At 41.5% G+C, this 25,534-nt stretch overlaps 1 protein-coding gene and 1 long non-coding RNA gene across 4 annotated transcripts in view; one reads left to right on the top strand and one right to left on the bottom strand.

The window, feature by feature from the left end:
* The window catches only part of SPIDR (scaffold protein involved in DNA repair), a 193,852-nt gene that overhangs the window by 131,915 nt on the left and 36,403 nt on the right, over positions 1 to 25,534 (top strand). The window lies entirely within an intron of this gene.
* LOC143844804 (uncharacterized) lies at positions 15,573 to 23,579 on the bottom strand. Its single transcript, XR_013234139.1, has 2 exons — positions 23,418 to 23,579; positions 15,573 to 15,967 (listed from the first exon to the last, which is right to left on the bottom strand). It is a non-coding gene; the product is annotated as an uncharacterized LOC143844804 (long non-coding RNA).

Below are 25,534 nucleotides of genomic sequence, written 5' to 3'. Positions count from 1 at the left end.
AAGCAGGAAAGATAGGTTCTTATTAATGGCCTGTAATGTGCTATCACTGTAGCCTTGTAGTAATTAAGAGTGGTGGCTTTTATCTGGATAACTGGGTTTGATTCTCCATTCTGCCACATGCAACCAGAAGCAATTTTAGCCATTACACGCAGTTTTGCAGTACAGCAGAAGAAATGCCCTGTTATATAATTAACCAGTGGTTTGAATAAATAATGACAATAAAATAAAATAAAATTTGTTATTCTTTCCAGATTTCCCTTTTTCATGGGGAGGGGCAGTAACTGATGTGCGTAATGAGGAGCATGTACCCTTCTAATTTGTTTTATGCAATATAAAAAATCCTTACAATGGGAATGATTATGCTTCGTCAACTTTTAATGAGTTACTATATGAACTTGGGTAATGTTAAGTATAATTAATCTCCTTCACCCGATTCAGATCTGAATTATTCATAAATTTTTAAACTTTATCTCCTGTACTTTGTCCATTTATTTATCTTAACACAAATGTAATTAAACTTATCTCAAGAGCTACATCTGCATAAAGATAATGGGTCCAATACTATTACTAACATTTCAAGGTAGTTAAATTGGGATTGAGGTTACTCGTATTTACCCTAAGGAAAGCCCAAGCTTCAGTTACACAAGACATTTTAAATTAGTGTTTATTGTGGTTAAAGAGGGATGGGAGGGAAAGGACAGTTATGGAAAATCCATGTTCGCAGATGTTAGCATCTGTCAAACGGTTTTCTTTTGTGGGCAACTTTCATTCTGTTTACAGCATACCATTGTTTTTTTTTTTTGCTAAAAGTTTCTAAACAAAACATTCACAAACATATGATATTTAAGAACATCACTAATTCTTCTGGGATGCATTTCTTCAAGTGCAAGATAAACAGGAAGCAGACAATCTACACGTGCTTCACTGAATTCCTCACAAGATAGAAACAGTGTCTTTTAAAGTGATGTATCATATTTTTTATGTTTTCATAAAGACGTCTAATTATTATTTGGCAGGGGTTGTGCTTGCCTTTATTATTTTAATCAAACATCTCTCTAGAAAGTTGAAGTATACTGATCGAATTCTACTTGGAGGTTTGTTTGCTTATTCCTAAAGTGTAGCGGGGGCTGGAGGAGGGATCAGCAATGTGTGTATTGGAATTTCCTAAAATTCCTATCCTAAAATTATTTCTATTATTTACCTCATATCCCTCTTTTCCTTTAATAATCTCGGAGAGGTTTAAATGAGTTTCTCAAGAGGCTTTAAACACCCTAGTTTTCTATTTAAACATTTGGAAGCATGGCTGCAGATATTGTTTATAGTCTTCTAACCCAGTGGTCCCCAAAAACTTTCCAGGCTGCAAGCTTGCGGCCCGGGAAGCTTCTTACTGCGGGAGGGTGGGGAGAGGGAATCAGGGCCGGGCCCCACACGGCCCATGTGGGCGCGGCCCGATGTGCGGGCGCAGCCTGCAGGCGCGGCCGGTCCGTGCGGACGCGGCCCGATGCCCTGCCGGTCCCCAACCTCGGAAAGGTTGGGGACCACTGTTCTAACCTTCTAACAGAGCCCCATCTGGGCAAGTTACACAGAATATGTAACACTTACATATTACATATGCCTCCAAAATGGATATTTTATCTGATATTTGTTTTAGTTTCTCCTGATTTTATTGTGATTTTTCTTTTTTCTTTTTTTTAAATAAAGGGTCAATACTATTATATATATTTTAAAACTTTAATGATTGTTAGCCAATTGAGAACCAAAAATTTCATGAGTATTTGCACAGTATAATTGTTTAAAGGAAGATAAATATCAGTTTAGTTTGTGATATTATATAATGTCTTTCATTCCAATGTGAGTGACCTACATTAACTTGGTACTCATTGCAGTGTCTGGCATACCAGCATTATTTATTTATGGTTTATGGTTTATTTAAAGCATTTTTATGTTGCCTTTATACCCAATCAAGGTCCACAAGGCCGCAAATATAAAAAACATTCAAAACATTTCAACAATTAAAATGCAAGTAAAATATACACATAAAAAACACTGGAAGGAAGGCCCCAAACCATTATTGAGTCTATGCCAGCCAAAACAGAAGAGGCTTTGCCTGCTGGGGAAAGACACTGATAAAAAGAGACGGATGAATCTCTCTTTGGAGGCAGTTCCAAAGGTTTGGTGTCATGATGGAGAAGGCCCTCACATACCACCTTTCTAGCCTCAGATTAGAGATAGGCATGACGCAACCCACAGGTCTTCGCGAACTCACAAATTGTTTATGGCTCATGAACCAGGCTCATATGGCCACACCCCTGACGACTGTGCATGACCACATACGGATCTTACCCCTCTGTGTGCATTCGTGGGCTTTGGGGGAGGGTGGAGTTTCTCTCCTCGGCACACGCATGTTGAACTTGTGAAGCACACAAAAATCTCCCAGCATAGATGGGGCTTGGGAGGGTTGTGTTTTTTTTTTGTTTCCATGGCTATTACCTGTTTAGTTTGAGTGGCACCCTCATTAGCTAAGTGTAGTGCTCCCCTTGGTTTCAGTGGGAATGCCTTGGTATATATAATCCCTGAGGCTGTGTGAGAAAGCATTGTGTTCTTTTGCTCTCGGTGGGACTGGGTGGTGGAGAGAGAGAGGTGCATTGCTATTTGGAGGGAGAGAATTTTGTGGGATAGATTGAGTGGTTCTAGAGAAAAGGAGCACCTTTAGCCTTACTTGTGGGTCTTTGGCTGCTCATTTCTGGCTGGCATTCAAATCCCCCTCCCCCATTTGGTGTCCAATTGCCTGTCCCTGTGGCACTAACTTGACTTTTTCACTGGCTACAGGCAGATGTCTTTTATTTTCTGTCTTTGAAGTATTCTGTCTGAGAGCAGGGGAAAACAATTTTTTCCCAACAGGTTCTTTAAGGGTTTTCCTTTTAATCCCCTTCTGGCTTAACTCTCCTATTTTTTTTCTCTTAAAGTGGGGTGAAAGATCTCCCACAAATCCAGATTTCTACTTTTCTTTTCTTTTGGGAAACATTTTATTTCGGGTTTTCCCTTCACTTGGTGTGTGTGCTGAACAGCCAAATCTAATCTGGATGCTGCACAGCCAAATCAGCTTATTGGCTTTTAGCATTTAAGCAGATAGAATAATCTCAAACACAATCAGAGCTCCATTTCTGGGACACATCTCATATTTAGGTGGGCTTTTCCTGGGTGTTAGTTTGATACCCTATTTTACTTTGACTTTCCTTTCTGGAAGTGGGGTTAAAGACCACCAATAAATCCTGTCTCCCCCCCCCCCAACACTCTGAAGCTGAGGCACAGTTTGATCTCAATGGTATCCTTTACTTGGTGGATGGGTGAGTGGCCCTGGCTGTGGCTCCAGCCCTCTCATCTGGTCTGGATATTTTGGCTGGCTGTCACTGGATAGCCAAATCAGTTTACTGGCTTTCTGATTTCTTTTCCTTTTTCTTCCCCCCTCCCCTACACTGCCATCACATGTGGGTCTACCTTAAAGTATCACCTTTACCAGTCAAGTTTTAATTTTCTTGACTTTCTCTTAGAGCACAAATTTTGTTCCTCTTTGCCCTCTTTCCCCTGCTCACAAGCCTTGGGGCTTTCCCTTGTTTTAAATCCAGTGACGATTGAGGTATCCCCTAGTTAATTTTCTGCAAGGGTTACTTGTGACTTGTAATGGCACCCCATTGTTATTCTCCCCCCCCTAAAAAAACTGATTTATAGGAGTCATGTCTATTCTATCTGCCAGGCCTGAATTGAGAGTTTGAGATTGACTGAGTGCATATGCATGGTTGGCCTTGAGTGAAAGGTAGGGTGCAGACAAGAGGTGTGCATTATGGAGTGAGGAGGCTCACCCCTTCTCTTACTATGTAGGACCCTTCTCAGTGAAGGCTCACCCAGTGCCAAAAAAGGAGGAGCCCCCCACAGTTGACTATCCCCCCCCCCGTCAGTCTTGTGAGTTCTACATTGGGTGGTGTGGCAGACGAGAATGCAGAGGACTGCTTCACATCACAGACACATAGTCTTTTTTCAGACTCCAATGTGGAGGGATTCCTTGAACAGCCAAAGGAGCAGCAGTTGCTCATGCTGTTTCTGGAGGAGGAACCTTACTTTGCAGAGCTGGGGGATGGGGACTGGAGCCACCATGTCTGCATCTGTCTCAAACACACCCTTGGGCCCATCCTCAAAGACTAGCAGTGGACCTTATTCACAGCGTCTTAAACTGGCTTGCATTCCCAGATTGGATTCCAGGTTTCAGCCAGATGTTTGGTACTACTTCCAAATGATTCCCAGTGATCACTGTGTTGTGGAGTACAGGATTTGCAAGGCCTACATGTGCTGTGGGACAGACCCAAGCTACCTATCCTCTTCCACTCATTGCCGACACCTGCAGCATTTCCACCCCACTGTTCTCCCTGTGCAGCAGGGACCAATCCCTGCCGGGAGCAAAAGACTGTCCCCCTGGACGAGTTGGCATTTCTGTCTTTCAATCTCCCCTTGCTTGGGTACCCACCTGTTGACTCAGGCAATGCAGACTGACAGCCATGCCATGTTGACTGAAGCATCGTGTTCTCCTCTTGCCCATTTCCATGTATTTTGAACAGGTCACCTGGCCACAATGGCCATTGAGCACTGGGATTGCCATGACAACAACCGGCCCATTTAGTGAGATGGTCTCCCAACAACTTCCACACCATGGGCCAAGTTTACATTCTTTCTCCAGGCATACTTCTCCTCTTTTCTTGGCCCCATGTCAAATACTTGTGAATTTATGTCTTTCTCCATGCCCTCCTATGTTGAAATCCAATGTTTTCCCCTACATAAATTCCTTAGAAATAAGACTTCAGTTGCCATCTGCCAAGGGGTGTCTTTACAGATCTCTTCTTGTGCTGTCCCATGATCTACCTCCCATGTTCTCTGGCCTTCAAGGTACCTTGGTCTTCTGTTTTTGCACAGAATGGGTGTAGGGCTAGGAGGCTGGTGGTAATGGACACCCTCTGGGGCTCAAAATGTCACTGTTTTGGGACATGGGATGGAAACAGTCCTGTTGACTCATGAGAACTCGGGACTCACCATGGATGGAGCCTCCACTAGAGATGCCACATATTCTGGCAGGTGCCAACCTGTCTGGGAGGGCAGGTGAGGATAGCATTGGCAGGTGGCCATGGTGATCCAGACAGAGGCTAATGCTCAGTGATCTGCCCAGGTGTGGTGGGATTAACAGTGGGGAGTAGAACCACGGCCCTGTTAAGGGTCAGTGCTCCCTCCCATGGAATTCAGGGTGCCCCATAGAGGGCTTTTGGTGGGAAGAGTATCCTTTTCTAACCAACACTCCCAAAGGAGAAATAAATCTACAGTAGTCACACTCAGTATTCCAGGTACAGTCAGACTAATGCAGTAAACAGCAGAACTATGACATTTTGTGATATTTTTATATGATGCCTCTGTTGATACCTAAGACTGCATTGCCTTCTCATTCACACACACTGCTACTGAGAAGTATATCTCCCATTCAGTATAATGCTTCTCATTTTTGTGACCCAGATGTAGAACTCTACACTTCTCCTTATGGAATTGCATCTTGTTCTCATTTGCCCACTTTTTCAGCATGTTCAGATCTCTATGTCTATCTTCTGGGATGTTTGCTACTCCTCACAATTTGGTGTCATATACAAATTTAATGAGGAGTCCCTCCACCCCCTCATCCAGATCATTGATAAAAATGTTGAAAAATACCGGACCTAGTACCAAGCCCTGTGGCACTCGGCTGCTCACCTTCCTCCAATCTAATGAAATATCATTGACAACCACTCTTCGGGTGTGGTTTTCTAGCCAGTTCCTTAACCATCTAACCATCTGAAAATATAGTCTACAGTTCTCCAGAACATCACGGGAAGCCTTTTCAAAAGCCTTCCTGAAATCCAGGTAAACAACATTAATGGAGTTTGCATGATCCAATAAGCCCATCATTTGGTCAAAGAAAACCAGGTTGACCTGGCAGGACCTGCTGGAGACAAATCTGTGCTGCCTTCCCTGGATCAGCAAATTATCCTTTAAAAGTTTGCAGATCACCCCCTTTAAAATCTGTTCCATATCTTCTTTGCAATTAAAGTCAGACTCACTGGCTTGTAGTTTCTCCTCCCTTTTTTGAAGATTGGGATAACATTAGCTCTCCTCCAGTCTTCTGGCACCGCTCCAGTACTCCAAGAGGTCCTAAAGATAATGGACATCCAGCTCAGGGAATTTGAACTCATGCAGTGCATCCAGGTGCCTCTTGACAACCTCTCTGTCCTGCCACCCAGACACTATACCTTGCTTACTACCATTCCTAGATATATCCATATTATTCTGGAAAAACACTAAGCTGTTCTGCTTTCTTTCTGTCCTCTGTTAGAGTCTGTCCATCTTTACCCGACAATAGACCTATTGCTTCATAAGCCTTACATATCTGAAGAAGCTTATTTTGTTATAGTGGGCTTCCCTGGCCAGTCTCAGTTCACCCCCAGCTTTGGCCTTTCTGGTGGCTGAACTACAGTGCCTAGTAACCTACAGATACTCTTCTTTAGAGATCTGTCCTTCCCTCCATTTCTTGAACTTTTTCTTCTTTAGTTCCACCAGAAGTTTTCTGTTCATCCAAATAGGCTTATTGGATCCCCCTACTATATTTTTGTTTTGCTGGAATAGTGACCTTAGGGCTGCTGACTTTGACTGAAATTAAACGAACTGGGGATTTCTGAGCTCACAGTTCATATCCTGAGCCACTATACTACACCACCTCCTAATGAAGCCTTAGTTAAGTATCTTCTAAGCCCTGCCCATAGTTGAAGAATAACTAAGTGTTTGCCGGAATGTGAGTGGCAGGCCAGGTATCTAGGCAGTCTGAGTCTAGTGCAGCCTTTCTGAACTTTTTTACCATTGAGAACCCCCTGAAACGTCCTTCAGGCTTTGAGAAACCCCAAAATGGCTTGATCATGCAGAAGTTGGTTGGGAAGCATAGCTGTGTACAAGTCTACCCAGGGCCCTTCCCCTTCCCACCTCCTCCAGGCCCATCATTGGCCATTTTGGGAGGGGGGTGCAGGTCAACATAACCATATATGGTCATATCATGAATAAATGTTTAACAAAATTAAAAAATATATACTAAACATTAATTAACTTCCACTCATTTGGGAAACCCTTCTAGAGCTGTCAAGAAACCCCAAGGGTTTGCGAAACCCAGGTTGAGAAAGCCAGGTCTAGTGACATAGAGGGTTAGCTTAATAGCTTCCATTAGCTGGACACTGAACAGCCTAAAGGAGTGCAGCAGATGGAGGTCATGATTCTACGTAGTGTATTTCCCCCTAAACCTATTTATTTCCTTGGGGTGTTTTGCTCTGTTAAATATTACAGTAAACTACTGTATAGGATTGACTTTCTGGGATTCCTATGACCAGAATGAATTTGTTGTTGTGTGTCCCGTATTAAACTCCCTTCGATCCAGTTCTCCAGCAAGTAATTCCTGTGACCCAAGGAGTGGGGTGATATACAGAGCACCTAATTTTAGCTCTTTGAAGGAGAATGAAGTGAGACCTCATGAGAGAATATAAGTAAATTACATTAAGTGAAGAAAGTAGTTTATACATATTATGCCTTAATTGGCCAGCTGGAGGAAAATGGGTGGGATAGTCACACTTGATTAGATCTCAAGCAAATAACTTTTTAGAAGGTGCTGAAATATGTCAGGAGAGGCATCTTAATTAAATATGCAGATTAATGATGTATCACTCATCACTTAAGTTTACAGATAAGATTAACTCCAACAAAAAAACTAGGAATGGTTTTGATGCTTGCAGCTACTGATTATAACATACAGGCCTTATATCTTAAAAATCTTATGCCAGTCAAAAATTAATTCATACTGAAGCATTTGGTATTGGAGTATAAAAAACGTTCAGTAGTTCCTTCTGATTCACTGTTTTTTAATTATGTTCATTTATACCCCACCTTTCTCTATATGTCAAACCACCAAAGTGTCTAAGAGATATAAAATATTGAAATATAATATGAACATTAAATCATTATCCATTAACAGAAGAGTATCAAATTCCCTTTTACAGGCAAGCCACGGGGGGGGGGGGGTAGGACTGAGTGGGCATAAAAGCTGTGCCCTAGCTAGCAAGTTCTTCCCAGGTTCACATGAACACAAAATACCCAAACTTGAGCGTTTGTAGTACAGATGCAAGTATACATTATGTCCTTTATTGTGTTGTGCAATATAGGGGTACCCAACCCCCTTTGGGGGCAACTTGCAAGTTTTTTTTTCAAGAAAGAAAAAGGAATGGCAATAATAATTGTAGCTTGATGATCCTTTTGTAATCTGATTTATTGGAGATCTGCTGAAATAAGTTGTGAAACCAATAAAGAGTTCACCATTAGCCTCAGAAAGCTCTTCATGCCTAAGTATATAGTTCATAAGAATATATTCAGCAAAGAAAGAAGAGAAGAACTTCTATATTGTCCTTGCACTTCCATGAACCCAATATGCTTTTGTAGCGAAAACAAATCAAGGCTTATGTTCCATTTGTAGTTGGATCCTATCTTTATCATTAGATTATATGAAAATCCAATTTTTATTTTTGATGGCCTGTAGGGTTGAAATGGTAATATATTTATATTTTATATTTAGAAGACAAAGATGGGTTGGTTTTTATATCCCACTTTTCACTACCTGAAAGAGTCTCAAAGTGGCTTACAGTCACCTTCCCTTCCTCTCCTAACAATGGGCACCCTGTGAGGTGAGGCTGAGAGAGCTCTGAAAGGACTGCTCTGTGAAAACAGCACTACCAGAACTGTGACTACCTTAGGGTCACCCAGCTGGCTACATGTGGAGGAACAGGGAATCAAACCCGGTTCACCAGATTAGAAGCTGCCACCCTTAACCACTACTATAAACTAGCTAAGGAAATCAAATTCATCCCTGAATGGGGTTTTGAACCTACATCTACTGTTTCCCATGTCTTTTAATACACATTCCTTTGTCAATTATTGTGCCTTATTTTCCCTCCCCCAACTGAATTTACCAAAATTATTTTCCATGCTTTACTAGTACATGATTGAAAGGGTACAGAGGAGAGCGACAAGGATGATCTGGGGGCAAGGGACCAAGCCCTATGAAGATAGGTTGAGGGACTTGGGAATGTTCAGCCTGGAGAAAAGGAGGTTGAGAGGGGATATGATAGCCCTCTTTTAAGTATTTTAAAGGTTGGCACTTGGAGGAGGGCAGGATGCTGTTCCCATTGGCTGCAGAGGAAAGGACACGCAGTAATGGGTTTAAACTACAAGTACAACGATATAGGCTAGATATCAGGGAAGAAATTTTCACAGTCAGAGTAGTTCAGCAGTGGAATAGGCTGCCTAAGGAGGTGGTGAGCTCCCCCTCACTGGCAGTCTTCAAGCAAAGGTTGGATACACACTTTTCTTGGATGCTTTAGGATGCTTAGGGCTGATCCTGCGTTGAGCAGGGGGTTGGACTAGATGGCCTGTAGGGCCCCTTCCAACTCTGATTCTATGATTCTATGATGATAAGATTTCCTTTTGATATCTATATTTTGCAAAGCTGATGTGAGTGCTAATGAAATAAATGGTACTTCAGTCTGTCCTGAGAAATGTTTCATGTGCTTCAAATTCCCTGTTTTGTTTAATCCACATAGCTGTTTTCCTGTTTTTAATTAAAAGGACACTGCATCTGTCACCAGCAGTCTTGGTGTCGGTACAGAGATGAGCCAGTTTTTACTTGTTTTGTCTTTAGAAGACAAGTCTTTGACCTAATAAAATGAAATCTCTACATGGTAATGTACACACAGCACATTATTTTGGTCAGTATCCTGTTCAGAAGCTGTTCCCATTCATTTTTTTAAAAATGGCTTTGAGGCATGCAAGACTTGGAAATTTGTATGGGGTGGAGAAAAATTGCTAAATCAGAAAATGGCTGCATGTGGAGGAGCCGGGAATCCAACCCGGCTCGCCAGATTAGAAGCCATGGCTCTTAACCATTACACCAAACTGTAGAGGAGGTGCTGTATGCATCCAGGCAGCTAACACCTGTACCAACCTGTTTTTTGGTTGTTGTTCATAAGCATCCATATGGGATCACCTGTATAGTCTGAAAGAAGTAGACCACAATCATTCTAAAGTCTCTGTTGTGATTTGTTGACCACTAACCCAATCTACAGCCCATTAAGCTGATCTGGTCTGGTTGCTTTCTGTATTAGTATGTTGCAAAGTAGAAAGCCCCAAAAAACATCAAGAGCAAACTTTCCTTGTGTAACACTAGGACTTAAATTTTGACATGGTCTGTATGTCCATTCAATCCTTTTACTGGAGTTAAAGTGATACCCTGCATTTAGATATATGTACGTGAGATATTTGACAAAATGAATAAGGAAATAAGGAAATAGAAACATAGGTTCTCTTTCATCAGATTCACTCAACAAATGCATTACATTGAAGAATTACTAATTTGCTGAAGTATAATATTTTGTGATCAAGTGCTCAGTAGTAATGCAAGTTGACATTCTTTTGTTCTTAGATTAGTACATTTCATTATTGGAAACTCTTTTATTCTCTTCTGCCTGGTCTTATTTACTCAGAAAAGCACATATTTCAAGGCTATCGCTAATACCAGTTGACTGAGCCAAGGGATCATGTGACTTGTCTCTCCCCCATGATTAGTGTGCGTCTCTGCACATGCTGTTCAGTAAACAGACTTCAGGGAACCAGACCAAGCTAGTTCAGAGCAGGCAGTTCATTCACACAGAGCACTTGGAAAGTGATGCCTTTGCAGAGCTTTGACGTAGGGACTTAGAGAGTGAAGAGTGGGGGTGGTGAAGTTAGTATTTGTGTTTTCATTAATGCTTTTTATAGCTGGGATCCAGCTGCAACTGATTAACATTTGCCTGTTAGCATGTAAACTTCTTTCATAGGATTGAGGGTTTCTGATGGAAACAGAGTTGTTAGTCATCATATCACTGACCTACTTGAAGGCTCTTTGAATGGTCATAGATTATATATTAGAACACTGTGCAGCTCTTGTAAAGGAAAAGTTCAGATTACTTCTGTTCTTGAGGAGGAACAATCTTTCAGTTTCTACACAAATCCCATCTAATCTGATGGGATCCAAGGTTAAAATCAAAGAGACCCAGAAAGAGAAATGTCAGATGCTCTGGTACAATTCTGTTTCATATATTATGGGAGCCCTTCTCATTTTGTCAGGCTGACCATTTATTGTTTTTTTATTATTTATGGTTGACTGCAAATTACCCGATACAGTTACTGAATTCTCCTTTGTTCCAGAATTACATGATTATGAAAAACAAAACACCCTCAGGATTACTACCCTGACCACCAGAGCCTCTAACTTCCAAGGATTGAACCTGGGACCTTCTGTATGCTAAGCAGATGCTCTGCTACTGAGCCACAGCACCTCCCTAGAGTTGATTTTTTGGCGGGAGAAGGGTTTTTGTAAAAGGAATAATTTTTCTACAATTACATTTTATTCTGCAGTGAGATATTTTCTGTTCCTTATATCCCTAAAGACCTTGAAAATTGAGAAAACCCAAATATAGCAGCATACAGAATCATGAAGAAAGGAAGGTATTTGCGCCTGTCCATATAGGGCTTTTTTTCCTCCTTCCTTTGGCATGTAATTTGCTTGTTCAGATTCGATTCAATATGTAGTAGGTAGAGTGGCAGATAGAATCTGGGAAACCCACGTTCATATCCCCACTCTGCCATGGAAGCTTACTGGGTGGCCTTGGGTCAGCCACGCATTCTCAGTCTGACCTTTAAAGTAAAGGGATAATGTCTTTTAAAAGTACTTATTTTTAATAATTGCCTTTTATAGATCATATACATCTTCATTAGCAAGAACTTCAGTTGATAATAGAAAGGTTTAAAAATAATAGCTTTGCACGTATGTCCGATAGCCAACTGCCTTCAGCACTTTGTGTATTGAATTCTGGAAATATGTGGACAAAATCTTGCAATCTTATTTCACATTCCATGTCGGAGAAGAATTTCTGGGTGGTGAGATTTTTTCTCATTGTAATACAACCAAGATATTAAGAGCTTGGAAGTATCTTATATCCATAGAGACATGTAGAACAAAAAAAGCAAAGCATACCAGCATACAGAATAATGAAGAAAGGAAGCCATTTGTGGCTGTCCATATTCTTTGCAGTATTCCCCCAGAGTCAGTGCAGAGACATTGCCATAGCATGCTGTGCATGTATCCATCTTCTGCTACAGGTACGCCCAGATAAAGAATAAAATCCAAGTTTGAATTACTCATTCAAAATTACTCATGCAGTTTGGACATGAGTTACCTGATGATGTTAACAAAATGCCCTTGTCCATTTCTAATTGTATGATTACCTTCAGTCTCCCCTAATTCCTTCTGTAGTTAAGATTAGATATGACATTCTTTGCTTTGTGTTATACCTTTGGCTAGTAGTAAATAGACCTGTTTTTGAGTACTGATAAAGAGAATCTCATCTATTTCAGGGAAATACTGATTACATGGCTGCAGCTGAAAAGTAGAACCTAGATTCATCCTGAAGATAGTATGCAAAGCTCTTTGAGATCTCTGATGACAAAAATCTCTGTATATGAGTTAGATTGCTATTGATTAACTTTAATCATCATTCTTCAGTACCCTTCACTGCAATCTGGTAACTTTTTGAAAAACTTGATGATTTAAAAGCTACATTTTAAAAACCTAGAAATATTACATAAAACTATTCCTAGCCAATGCTATCACATTTATGATTGTTTAGAAGTGCCGTGCATGCATTTTTCAATTACAAAACTGGCTGACAGTGGCACTGAAACATCAAACATTTTATTGCCAAATTTGTAGGGCCAGGCACCGCTAAGGATGTTCATTCAGCTAATCCAAGCTGGGGGGGGGGGGTGGCTGAAAAATGCCTTATTGATAGTTCAGCTGGATATAGAGGTGGGGAGGGCCAGTTTGGTGTAGTGGTTAGGAGTGCGGACTTGTAATCTGGCATGCCAGGTTCGATTCTGCGCTCCCCCACATGCAACCAGCTGGGTGACCTTGGGCTCGCCACGGCACTGATAAAACTGTTCTGACTGGGCAGTGATATCAGGGCTCTCTCAGCCTCACCCACCCCACAGGGTGTCTGTTGTGGGGGGAGGAATGGGAAGGCGACTGTAAGCCGCTTTGAGCCTCCTTCGGGTAGGGAAAAGCGGCATATAAGAACCAACTCTTCTTCTTCTTCTTCTTCTATATATTTTGACTGAACGCAAAAAATTCCAAAAATATTCAGGATTCTTGGGACAGGCAGATAACTGAAGTTGAAGCCTTCTGGGTGAACTTGTGGCTTGGAGAATGGGTGTAAAGGGATGACAAGATTTTAAAAACCTTCAGAGTTCACTTGTGCCATGACTTGCAAATGGCTTTAAATTTTAAAGGAAACACATTCCCTTAAATGCCTCCCCCCCTCCATTAGATGAGGATGGGGACACTTTCTTTGGGGGCCCATAGAATTGAACCTACTGGTCCAATCTTTTTTTTTTTTTCAAGCCCTGCATAACCTCAGATCGATTCTAGCATTGTAGAGTTGGGAAAAGTACAGAGGACAGATTATGCACGGAGTGGAAAGCCTGTACTGGTGGCGGCAGGGCAGCGGGGCTAATCCGCAATTGTGCATGACACTGATGCCACCCAGCCTGATCTGACCCAGCGCCTCTGATTGCCAGCAGTAAGCAAACATGGATACTTCTGTGTTCCCTTTCGTGCTGTGGGCGCAATCCACAGCCCTGCCGTACCAGCCCTATGCATAATGGAAACACTCTTCCTCAACCTTGCTCAGACTTCTGCACATTGTGAAAGTAGCTGTACTTTTCCTGTTTATATTCTCTTATCACACAATCTCATCTCTGCCTTTCGTCTTGTGTGAATGCTTGACTTAATTTGTGTGCTAGTTTTATTTTTAATTTGTTTTTCATTAAGATCATTTTATTTCAAACTGGTCTCTGCAAGTTTCTAAGGGAAGGATGCTGGTATGTGCAGATGGAGAATCTCATTGTTACCCTTCTCACAAGCCAAAGTCCCCAACTCAGTTCTAATTTGGGTAATAGACCGTTTATGCACTGGGAACTTCACTGCACCACCTCCCGTGCAGGAGCACAGATCGGGGGTGGATGAGGTACACCGGGCCAAATGCTCCCTCATGTGGGTGCAGGAAGAGGTGGGGCAACCTGCTATGACTAAAACTCTAGTCTGCAGCCCGGCATGAAACCTCCAGTGCATAAACGGTCATAGTGGTGCATTTGTTTTTATGCATGGGAGTCTGCAATGATGTAGAAGGACAAAGAGGACTGTATGGTGCACACACGCATAGTGCTTAAACATCATCACTCAGTACTCCAGGAAAGTCCTAATATGTTGTGGATGCTGCCTGGAGCTGAGCAAGATACAAAGAAAGAAATATAATAGATGATGAATGTCATTTATATTTAGATTTATTTTGTCCTGCTTCTTAGCCTGGGGGCCCATATTGCCTGATATTCATGGAAGACAAATAGGTGCAGGTAGCTGGTGAAGGCATACTTGGGCAGGATGAATTACTACAAAATCTGTGACTGTCATCTTATACATGACTGGAAAAATCAAATATCCCCAAACCACTCAGGTGGCCTTAAAGGGTTGTCCTTGGTACCTGAACATCATGCAATAGCTGTAAACGTAAGTTTTTGCACACATATACCATCTAATGATGTACTTTGACATTCATATGACTTATAACGTACATTAGGCAAACCATATCAGATTTAATCATAAGTCACATATTAATTTGTTTATAAGTTACTAAATCACTTCATTAATTTTCAATCATAAGCATTCGCTTTCAGTCTTCTAGTTTGAATTTCTTATTTCCAGAAGGTAGAATTCTGTTGCACATAGAGAAGCCATCAGTAACTAGTTAATAGGAACAAAGTGGCTTCATCAAAGTAGGATATCAATCTAATCTTGTTTTGTAATTACATACTCTTGGTCTGTGTTTGCAGGAGCAAAATGGGAACATATTTGTTTTCAAACAGAAACATATTTGGTAACTATGGACAATTCTGTGTTTCCCCAACATTTATCTGTTAACTAGTACACTCAAATATTAAGTTGCAGCATGCCTAAATATGTGTCTACACACAAACAACCAGAGACTGCTGCAAAATAGATTCTAATAAGCACTGACAAGTTCCTCTTTTATTAATATTGTTGATAATAAACTAACAAAGCATCCCAGAGTCCTCATTTAAACATTTGTGTAAAGATTTGAGTTCTTTCATCTGGGCATTCAGAGTGATAGTTTTGGATCTGCAAGCCATTGCTTAATAGTGTTTTCCAAGCAGCACCATTTATTTGTAGTTTTAGTAAAATATAAATTTCTATATTTTATACATTGCTCTGCCTGTATTGTTTGGCATGATGTAAATCAGTTTGAGCCAAAAAACAAAATCAGTTCCTCAGTGCATGCAGATAGATAATATCAGCTTTACATATTGGATTGATTTGTAACATTATTTTTAATAGTAAAAAAAAAAAAAAGGTTGAATTTACAGAAAAGTATCTTTATTCATGTGCACACTGAGTTGTTCAGTTAACATCTCATCACATTTTTTGAAAAGGTAAACAAGATTAACTGTTTACTTTAAATGAACCGAAGTCTGGATGTTTTTTCTGAAGAAGAACACAATGTACTGTTGTATCTTGTTTCCAGAGTGGTGTTTATCATAATTCCTTGTGCTGTGGTTGGTAGAGTGCTGGGAAGCCACTCCGCCCACTCATGGCTCATTCGTGCTCACTCGCTCTGGCTCTCCCATTGAGGCCTCACTACAGGATTGTAAGGCCGAGCGAGCTGTCCTGTGTCAGCTTTGCTGCCTGTCATGAGCCGACATTGACCTAGAATAAAATAACAGAGGCTGTTTCCTGGAATTCTCGATGGACTGCTGAGAAATGCTACCATAACTTTTGTAAACAGTCTTCTCACATACACACACATACTCTCTCGCTCATAAGCAGGCAACTATGACACTGAGCCAGCAAGTGAGCAGAGAAGGGGAAATAATTAGAGTGTGTGTATTTAGAGATGGGGAGAAGAAAAGAGCTAGAAAATGAAAGACAATATTGTATTTCTGCCAAACTAGGATTCTCAGAAAATCTCCTGGGTTTTTTCTCTTTTTCTTCTGTAGCATACTTTTGAAACAGTAAATTATTTAGCCCAGATTTAGTGATCATACATTAAACAGTAGTGAGAATATAACCCCAAATATATGTTGCACATCGTAATAAACTGTATTATATTTCACTTGCTTTCACATTCACTGAAACGGTGCTGTTTTGTTTATCTTGCCTTCATAAATAGGGCTATATTTGAAATGATCATTTCCAGCACACATGGATTGTCTCAGTATTTTGGTGTCATATTCACATTTTTCTGTGGGTGGTTGAATAAATTCTACACCATTCATTTTTCTCTCTCTCCATATAACGTTTAACCATTTAAAGGTAAAATTATTCCATTATTGATAAGCCATTCTTTATCAGTACAGTTTTATTCATGTTGCTGCTATTTCAAAGAGATTATTTTTAATGCATGTTTGTTCTGTGTCTTTTTCAAGCTAATCTTCCAGTAATACATAGGAATGGAATTTCATCACACAGAGATTTTGCCTGTCCAGATTTTCAGACTGGAAATTTGGTCTCTTGCAGCCCAATTTGCTTAGGGAACAAAGCCTTCCCCGCTTGTGTCATCATTGCCCCTTCTCCCCATGCAGCTTGGCCAGGGAGTCGAACCACTCCTTGGCTGAAAACCTGGCAGGCTCCCATGTCATGAGTGGAGATTCCTGTGGAAACTTCTATATCATTGATCTCTCTTTTCCTAATGGGAAGAGGGCCTGCCAAGCTGAAAGTGCTACACAGTTCTTGTGGATTTTGTCTTTGGCCTGCATTAATGCAGAGGATAGAGTGCCAGTTAGACACCTCATACTCCCAGTCTGGAGCAGGATAGGGTCCTGATATACTATATGCAATCTGTGGTCTGCCAGTTAACCATTCTAATCTAGATCATTGTTGCTCATTTTGGCAATTGCTAAATCTGGTTTTGTATGTAGTATTGACACCATTTTCCTTGCCTCCCTGAGTCCTCCCAACTGCCACTTCTCTCCATCAGCAGAGGACTTTTCAGGTTCTTAAAAGAAACCAGCACTATATATATCACTATATTGTTATAGCGATCTGTGTACTAACATCCAGATTATAACCAAAATCTCTAGCTGTTTACATTGCAAAGATATGCTTTTCCACTTAAATGGAAACCACAAAAAACAGCTCATGTGAATGCTCTGTTGGTACTGTGAATGCCTCTCAATTCACTGGCAATGAAAGCTACTAAGAGAATCATTACCAGGTGGAAGTAACTGTGGTATATCATTTACTCCTTTGTTTGTGGTTCTGTGCATTATATAAACAAGGTAAATGTAAACTGATGCTTGCTATTTCTTCTTTTGCAATAATATTGTGCATGTTTGAAACCTGAATTATATTTGTAGTTGTATAACTACTACTACTACTACTACTACTACTACTACTACTACTACTACTACTACTACTACTACTACTACTACTACTACTACTACTACTACTACTACAGTTCCTGTATCTATAGTTTTGGATTCAATGCAAAATATAGTGCTGTTTTTGGGAGCTTCCATATTAAGGCAGTATAGCACTTCACTGTAAATTATCTTCCATTATCAACTGAAAACAAAATCATCTTTGCTTCCATTCATTAATTTTATTCCTACAGGCTGGTATTTGTGGTCACTGACAATGCATGAGTACACTGACAATACGCTAACCAGTACTGGCTGGTATATCTGATGCAGGCTTTCTCAACCACAGCTGCATGAAACCCTGGGGTTTCTTGATGGCCCTGGAAGGGTTTCCTGAAAAGGTGGGAGTTTAGATATTATAAAAGTTTGTTAAACATTTATTTATTTATCTATCTATCTATGTATTTATTTATTATTTGACTTATACACCACCACTCTTGGCCCGGCTGGCTTGTGGTGGTTTACATTAAAAACACCCACATTAAAACTAACCCATAAAGGTAAAGATGTCCCCTGTGCAAGCACCGAGTCATGTCTGACCCTTGGGGTGACGCCCTCTAGCGTTTTCATGGCAGACTCAATACGGGGTGGTTTGCCAGTGCCTTCCCCAGTCATTACCGTTTACCCCCCAGCAAGCTGGGTACTCATTTTACCGACCTCGGAAGGATGGAAGGCTGAGTCAACCTTGAGCCGGCTGCTGGGATTGAACTCCCAGCCTCATGGGCAAAGCTTTCAGACGGCTGCCTTACCACTCTGCGCCACAAGAGGCTCTAACCCATAGAGATTCCCAAAATACAACTTACAATTTAAAATGACTTACAACAGCATTGATGATGGTAATCATATGCCCTACTCCACCATACCCCAGTGCCTCCACTCTCCCATTTTCAGTTTCCTGTCCAATAGTTGATCTCAGGCAATATTCGGCCCAGGGGGAACTGATAATCAAAGAAAATAGGGGAGGGACACGATCTTATTACCCCAGTCTCAGCCAAATGTCTGGCGAAAGAGCTCCATCTTTCAGGCCCTGTGGAACCCAGAGAGTTCCAACAGGGCCCTCAGATCTTCTGGGAGCTTATTCCACCAGGTGGAGGCCAGGACCGAAAAGGCCCTAGCCCTGGTTGAGGCCAGACATACTTCCTGGGGCCCCAGGATAACCAGCAGATTCATACCTGCAAAGCAAAGAGCCCTACGGGGGAGGCATAAGGAGATAAGTGGTTCCGCAGATTGGTATAGCCTTAAAGGTCAAAACCATACATGGCCACAACAACTAGCACTGCCCCTGAAAATGGCCAATGATGGGCCTAGAGGGGATGGGAAAGAGAGGGACCCCAGGTGGGCAATTATACAGCTATCCTTTCAACCATATTCTGCAGGATTGCAGCACTTCTGGGGTTTCTAAAATGTTTCAGGGGTTCTCAACAGTAAAAGAAAAGTTGAGAAAGGCTGCATTAGACGTAGTTAGTAATTCTTCATTTTATTTTATTTGTTTATGTCTGTAAATACATGCCATAAAAATAGTCTGTAAAATGTGGCCATGTGCATTAGACAAACTTAATCTGGTAAAGAATCACAATCTGGGAATATCATTCAATCCTGGATTCAGGGAGTAGCCATGTTGGTCTGACGTAGCAGAACAAAATTTGAGGCTTAAAGGTGCCATTGGATGCAAATTTTATTTAAACAACCACCTACCTACAATTCATGGTATATGCAATCTTTGTTTCTAGCAATAGAGTTCCAAAGCTAATAGAACAGCAATTGGTGAGCATTATTAAAAGTCTTAAGTACAATTATAATTTCATGCATTCATAGTAAAAATGTGCTTCTACACAGAATTTAATACTGAAGCAGAAAGGAAAGAGAAGACAGTTACTGGATATATTAGCAGGCTTGTCACAGAGCTCTCCTTAGCAGCGAGGATTGGACTAATATTACCTGAAGCTGGAAATTTCTGTAGAGTAACTGAACAATAGTGTCAATTTTGAAGAAAATGAATATCAGCATTCTTTGTTAGGGTTTTCCTAAACATGTGAGATAGAACTTGTCCCTTCATTCCCACCTCCAATTGTTTTCTCCTGATGCTTACACTGGAAATGGGGAAGGCTTTTACTAATCACAGAAAACATTGATTGACAAGTAAGCTAAGTTTTAATTTCAATAAATAGTGCTCAAGTTCTTTGTTGGTAGCAGCTTCATCGCGGTTAAATGGAATGCATTGTGAAAGACTATGTCACAGCTTCACTGGCATCTGCCACAAGATTGTGAAATTATAAGACTGGTGCATGTAAAACTAAAAGTGGACCACTTTGTAATTGTTTAAATAAGGTGTTTTATTTTACAGAATAGAACCTTTTAAATGAAAATAGGCTGGGTATTGTGTCTTTTAAAGCTTGCCCAGCTATCGCTCCAGTTCTGATTGCATTAAAGATAATATCCACAATGGGCGGAGGGATTTTGTTTGCATTTGAGAGGTTCAGATAAGTTAAATCCAGTTTGGGTGGAGTTTCAAAGGTTGCTATTTCATTCTAAGCCACACCAGTAGAACTTAAAGTGCTCCACCTCAAGACTTGACCAGACAAGTTGCTGGATTGCAACTGTGTAGGCACAGCGCTGTGCCTGTTTTGACCAAGATAATGGAGTGCAGAGATCCTAAGTATTTGTGTGCACGCATCTCCTCCTGCTTTGCTTCCTGCCAGGAATGTATGTGCACAAAAGACTAGATTCTTCCAAGGAACAGACAGAATTAGTGGCATTGGAAGAGCAAATGTTGCCATAAATGTCAGACAGATCACCTCTGGGTTTCTGCAAACTTCTACCTTTTTTCTGTCCCTTCTTGCTGCTATTTAATGCATAAATTAACCGAATAAACAGAAACATAAAAAAGTATTGTTCTTCCTATGCCCTATACCCCATTCCTCTCCACAATATGTGGGCAACAATAGTTGCAACCCTCCTGTTCTCTTGTCTCTGTTGTATCTGTGCTGTTCTCCTTCCAGCAACGGTGCAGTGTTCTCATGCTGTCTTCTCATCAACATTTTTTTTTAAGTTGCACCTGTTTGTCTTGTGGAATGTTGTTTAGACCTATTCCTTTGGGGGATCAAAAGAAACAAAGACACCCACGGCCTCCAACCATGTTACGGAGTTAGTATGTACAGAAGCAAATCCTTTCCCTCCTTTCTCAAGAAGGATGACTAACTAGGAGGGGGCATGATGGCATAATACCGCAGTCATTTCCAAATACCCACTGAGAAATAAATAGATGGAAGCATTACCACCACAGTCATAAAATAATGCAAAGTAATTGGCCTCACCTTCCCTCTCCCCTGCCTCCAGCTCTTTTCAGAAATTAACAGAATATTCCCAAGCTTTAAAATAAGAGTCACCTTAACACAGTTCTCACTGAGATTGGCAAATGTTGTATGGGGTGTACCATTTCATACTGCAAATGAGGACACTGGCCTGACCAAGCTTGTATGCCAGTGAGAAATAGCCAAGGCTCTTCGTACAATGCTAATTTTTAATGTGTATGAATTTCTTTTCAGTTCTGAAGAGCATTCCATCATATAGGCTCGCACCTTCAAGATGTCTTTTGTATATCTGGTATATTTGGTAGGATTGTGGTGGCCAGTGGCTGATGCAATAAAACTCTTCTGACTCTGGAAAATGTATACCCCAGACACAAGTTCACTACCTCAGGAGGAACAGTCATTGCGTTTAGGAGGAAGATGTTTTAAAACTTCTGATCTTCACCTTGTTTCTTATCGCTTCCTGCCCACTGCTTTTTTGTTCTTCCCAGTGAATCATGTGTGAGCTTTTCATTAATCTGTTCTCACACTCTCATCTTCATGCTCTCTCCGATGGTAACTACACACCTAAACCTCTCTTTTTCTCTTGGGGCATCTGCACATGTTTTTGCAGCATTAATTGCGGGAAAGATCAGTTTTACCTCAGGACAGCTGCCACCTGTTTTGATGTTGATCTAGGAGTAGGCTTCCATTCCCCTGAAGGACATTTCCTTACCGCTAATGAATTGTCTCTAATCACAGTTTTATTTATTTACTAGCTTCAAAGCCCGTTCCTAAGAACGGGCCTTGAAAGGGTCCCCTCCCTTGGCCCCCAGCCAGGAAGTTTAAGGTGGCTTTGGTTGGCAGCTCGCAGCCAGATCAAGTGGGGCAGGCGGGCGGTGGGCAGCTCGTTATCAGGGCCAGGACAGAGCTCCTTAGCAGGCAGTCAGCTGGCCGGGAGGCCCTCATCAGCAGGGCCAGCCTAGCAGGCCAAGAGGCCCTCGTTAGCAGGCCCTGCTTAGCAGGCCAAGAAGCCCTCGTTAGCAAGCCCTCCACCATGACCCTTTGCCAAGGGCCCTCTCCTCTTACCTGCTACTGGCTGAAGGCACTGAGACGTGTGAGAGCAAAGAGGCTAGAGTCCAGGGCCAGAGGGCGGGAGCTGCAGGGGCAGGGCCAATCAGGGCAAAGCTGGCTGCACCCTGATTGGCCCTCTTCCATCTTGGACAGCCAGACACGTCCCAACCCCTAGGCTGTTTCACAAATATATAAAGGAACAACAATGGATAAGGATATTTCTACCCCTGCTTTTTAAAGTCAGTTCTCCAGCTCCTGTTGACTTTTAGTACGTACCTGTAGGAAACCTCCTGGGTATGTCATACTTAGATAGATACGAACATCTCAAATTATATTTTCCCGCTGCAAGAACAGCCTGGAACTCTTGCTAGGGCCAGGTTGTTCTGTTGTGCCTGTCTTCTTTCTGATTGCAGCAACTTCAGGATGACAGTTGTTAGCTCAGAGAAAGAAGTTCTCTGCTGGATCTGTGCCAGGCCTGATGGACTCAATTTGAAGGAAACTATAGGTAGACATAGATATACTCAAGGTACAAGTTGAAAGCTTTTGGAAACTCAGGGAGAGGGAAAGGATGTAAGTGATTGTTTAAAGATATTTGTATCCCACTGTGTCTCCTTAGAGTCAAGATAGGTATCAAAGCAACAAGTTGCAAAGAAATAAAAATTGTGTAATAGTCCATGGGCAAAGTAAAAACAGTGCACAAGAAAAAAAATAGCCAGATCTGCCAAAACTGTTAACCCTCCACAATACGCTTTCTGAAATAAAGCTGTTTTATATACCTTCCAGAATACCAGAATACAGATAGCGAAAGAATTCTCTGCATCCACTCTGTTACCACAGGGGGAAAGCTAACTGAAGAGAACAGTTTGCATGTGGGAGTATACTGGAAGTTGTGGTTCAATGAGTACTAGGTCTCTAGTGTATGAAGGCCTAAGAACCAGCACTTTAAACTGGGCCAAGAGCAAATAGGTAACCAGTCCAGTTTATATCTTGCCTTGCCTGCTACAAGCTGTTATGGTCTTGAGTTCCTTCCACACACTTATCTTCTTTCCCCTTCCTGTACTGCTGTTCAGCTGGCCTCAGTATTCTGTGCCTCTTAGCTCATGCTCAGTCAACATCAGGCTGGGTTATTTAAAAAAAAACTTTTTTGTCTTTTTTTTTTTTAAATGTAAAATGTACTGTTTATCTGCATGTTTGCAAAATTCATCAAGCATGAGGTGACACCTTTTCTGTGGGTTTTATTGCCATAATGGTAGTGACTTGTCTACTGAGTTTTAAATTAGAGGGGGTAATATCTCCTTCAGCACAGCTTCCTTCCCATCCCCCAGCAGCAGATTCTGAGAGCCATTCCACACCCAGGAAATAAAGTGAATGAATTACCTTTTGCAGACGCTTTTCTTTTTGGGGGGGGGCATTTCAAACGGCGTCAACATCCAGTGTCCCAGCAGCAAACCGGCAGCTACACCCTCCATTTTAAAGTGCTAGTTGGGGAATCTACAAAACTGGATTTGGCCAACTATGTAGTGCAAGAGGGAAGAGAGCAACCAGCAACCACAAGCAAAATAAATGTGCGTAACCAAAGTAGTGCGATCTCCGTCTCCAGTGCCCGCCCTCGCACCCGCCTTCCTCTCCCTTCTCCCGGGAATGGGAGGGGGGTTGTAGCAAGCTGCCTGGAGCAACAAATACATGTTGTTTCATCCAGACAGAGCAAAATAATTTTTCCTCCACCAGTTGACACACAAAGCATGCCTCTCAGACCCCCCCCCGCCAAAAATTTGTTTTGAAAAAATTACTTTTCTTAAGCTTCAAGGCTGTGAGGTGGCATTAAAATAAGCACTATGCATCTATGATTAGATGCATAGGCATACCAACAGAGAAGTTTCACTAAAAAAAAAAACCCTTGCATTGCGGTCCCTTTAAAACAGGGGAAAAGGCTGCCTGACAGGCGAAGGGAGACATGTGTGTATAGCGCATCCCTCTCCTCTGCCATTTCAGGCTGCCATGCAGGGTGCCAGGAAGCGCCAAAAAGTGGCAGAAGAAAGCAGGAGAGCAAGAAGGTGAGAAATGACGGAGTGTGTGATTTTTTTTATAGTGGCACGCAATTTCACTGGCGTGATGTTATTTTTTTAGATGTGCAGAATGGCCCTGATTGTTGTACTATTTCCTTTGAATTTGCTGACTAACCTCCAAACATTAAAATGTAGTGATAGCTTGATTGTATACTTATTACAGTGAGCTTTGTTTCATGTGGGGAACCTCAGCTCTAAACCAATATGAACCCATGTTAGTAGTAAAGCATCCAATGGTGGTCTTATCTCATAGGAGATAAGATTTGGTCTTTTCTTAGAGTTCTAGAAAGCATAGGTAGAATATTATTTCTCACATCAAAGTAAAAGAGGTTTTCTTTATTTTTTGTACAGCTGTTGCCTTCCCTCCTGGATTCATTTTGTCAGCCAACTAGGATATGTCAGTATGGATGTCATCTAAGGTTAATGTTAGCCAGATTTTGAAAAGTAACTTACTGTTCCTCGTGAACTTGTACACACACACAGCAACTATAGATCTCAATATTCTTGTGTGCTTACATAACTCCAAGCGTCTTTGAAAAAGGCCTGCAAAACAGCCTGCAGTGATTTAGCAATATATGCAAACGGAAAGGCAGTGAGCTTGCATAGAGCTACTTCACTGCAACTCATTCATTGTGGAGCTGCAGCTTATTTAGTTTGCAGCTGATCTGTTTTATTAGGCAGTTGTCCTGTAGCCAGAAATGTTGTATTGATGGGGCATACTGGATGGTGAGAGAAAAGCAGTATGCTCCTGTGCATGGTGTTTACGGAGAAGGAATACAGAGAAGGAAACAGAATTGGCATACAGAGAAGGAATAATTTTTGGCCAAGAGTTATTTAGATTTTCCCAGAGACCTTATTTTTCTTTAGTGAGAATGGGGAAGCTTGCTTAGGTGTTATGTCCCCTAGGTACTTTCGCCTTATTTTATGTCTTTTATTGTAGTGAGAGGTTCTGAACATTATGTCTCTTCATACCTTGATCCCAGACTTTGGGAGAGGTGAGGACAGAAACTTGATGGTAGTTGTTCATTGATGAATAAAAGGTGTTCTGTACATGCATAAAAGGCACATATTTTTCACGCAGGCACGTGACAGCCCTGACTTGCAATAAATAATTAAAAACAGATGTTTGGCTGAGTGAAATTACACATTAATTTCTTTGTTCTGCCCCATGGCTCCACCAACTGCTAAGGCAAATTTCCCACAGCTAACAGAGGAGCAGTTTTCTTTCTAGTGTTCTCACATCATTATGGACATTAAAAGGGAAATGAAACAAACAAGAAAGAAGCAAAGGGCTCAGGGAGAGATGGCAGTGGACCAGAGCAGTTAAGAATGAACTTGGTCAGGGAAGAGTTAACTGAGTTTCAGCTGTCTTGCTGCTCCCCCCCCCCCCAACCTTCACAAGTAACCCAGGCAAAAACAGCTGCACAA

This window comes from Paroedura picta, chromosome 9, assembly GCF_049243985.1.
Source record: "Paroedura picta isolate Pp20150507F chromosome 9, Ppicta_v3.0, whole genome shotgun sequence".
Lineage (NCBI taxonomy): Eukaryota > Metazoa > Chordata > Lepidosauria > Squamata > Gekkonidae > Paroedura > Paroedura picta.
Note: the sequence above shows the minus strand (reverse complement) of the source record. Positions and strands in the feature narration are given on the sequence as shown.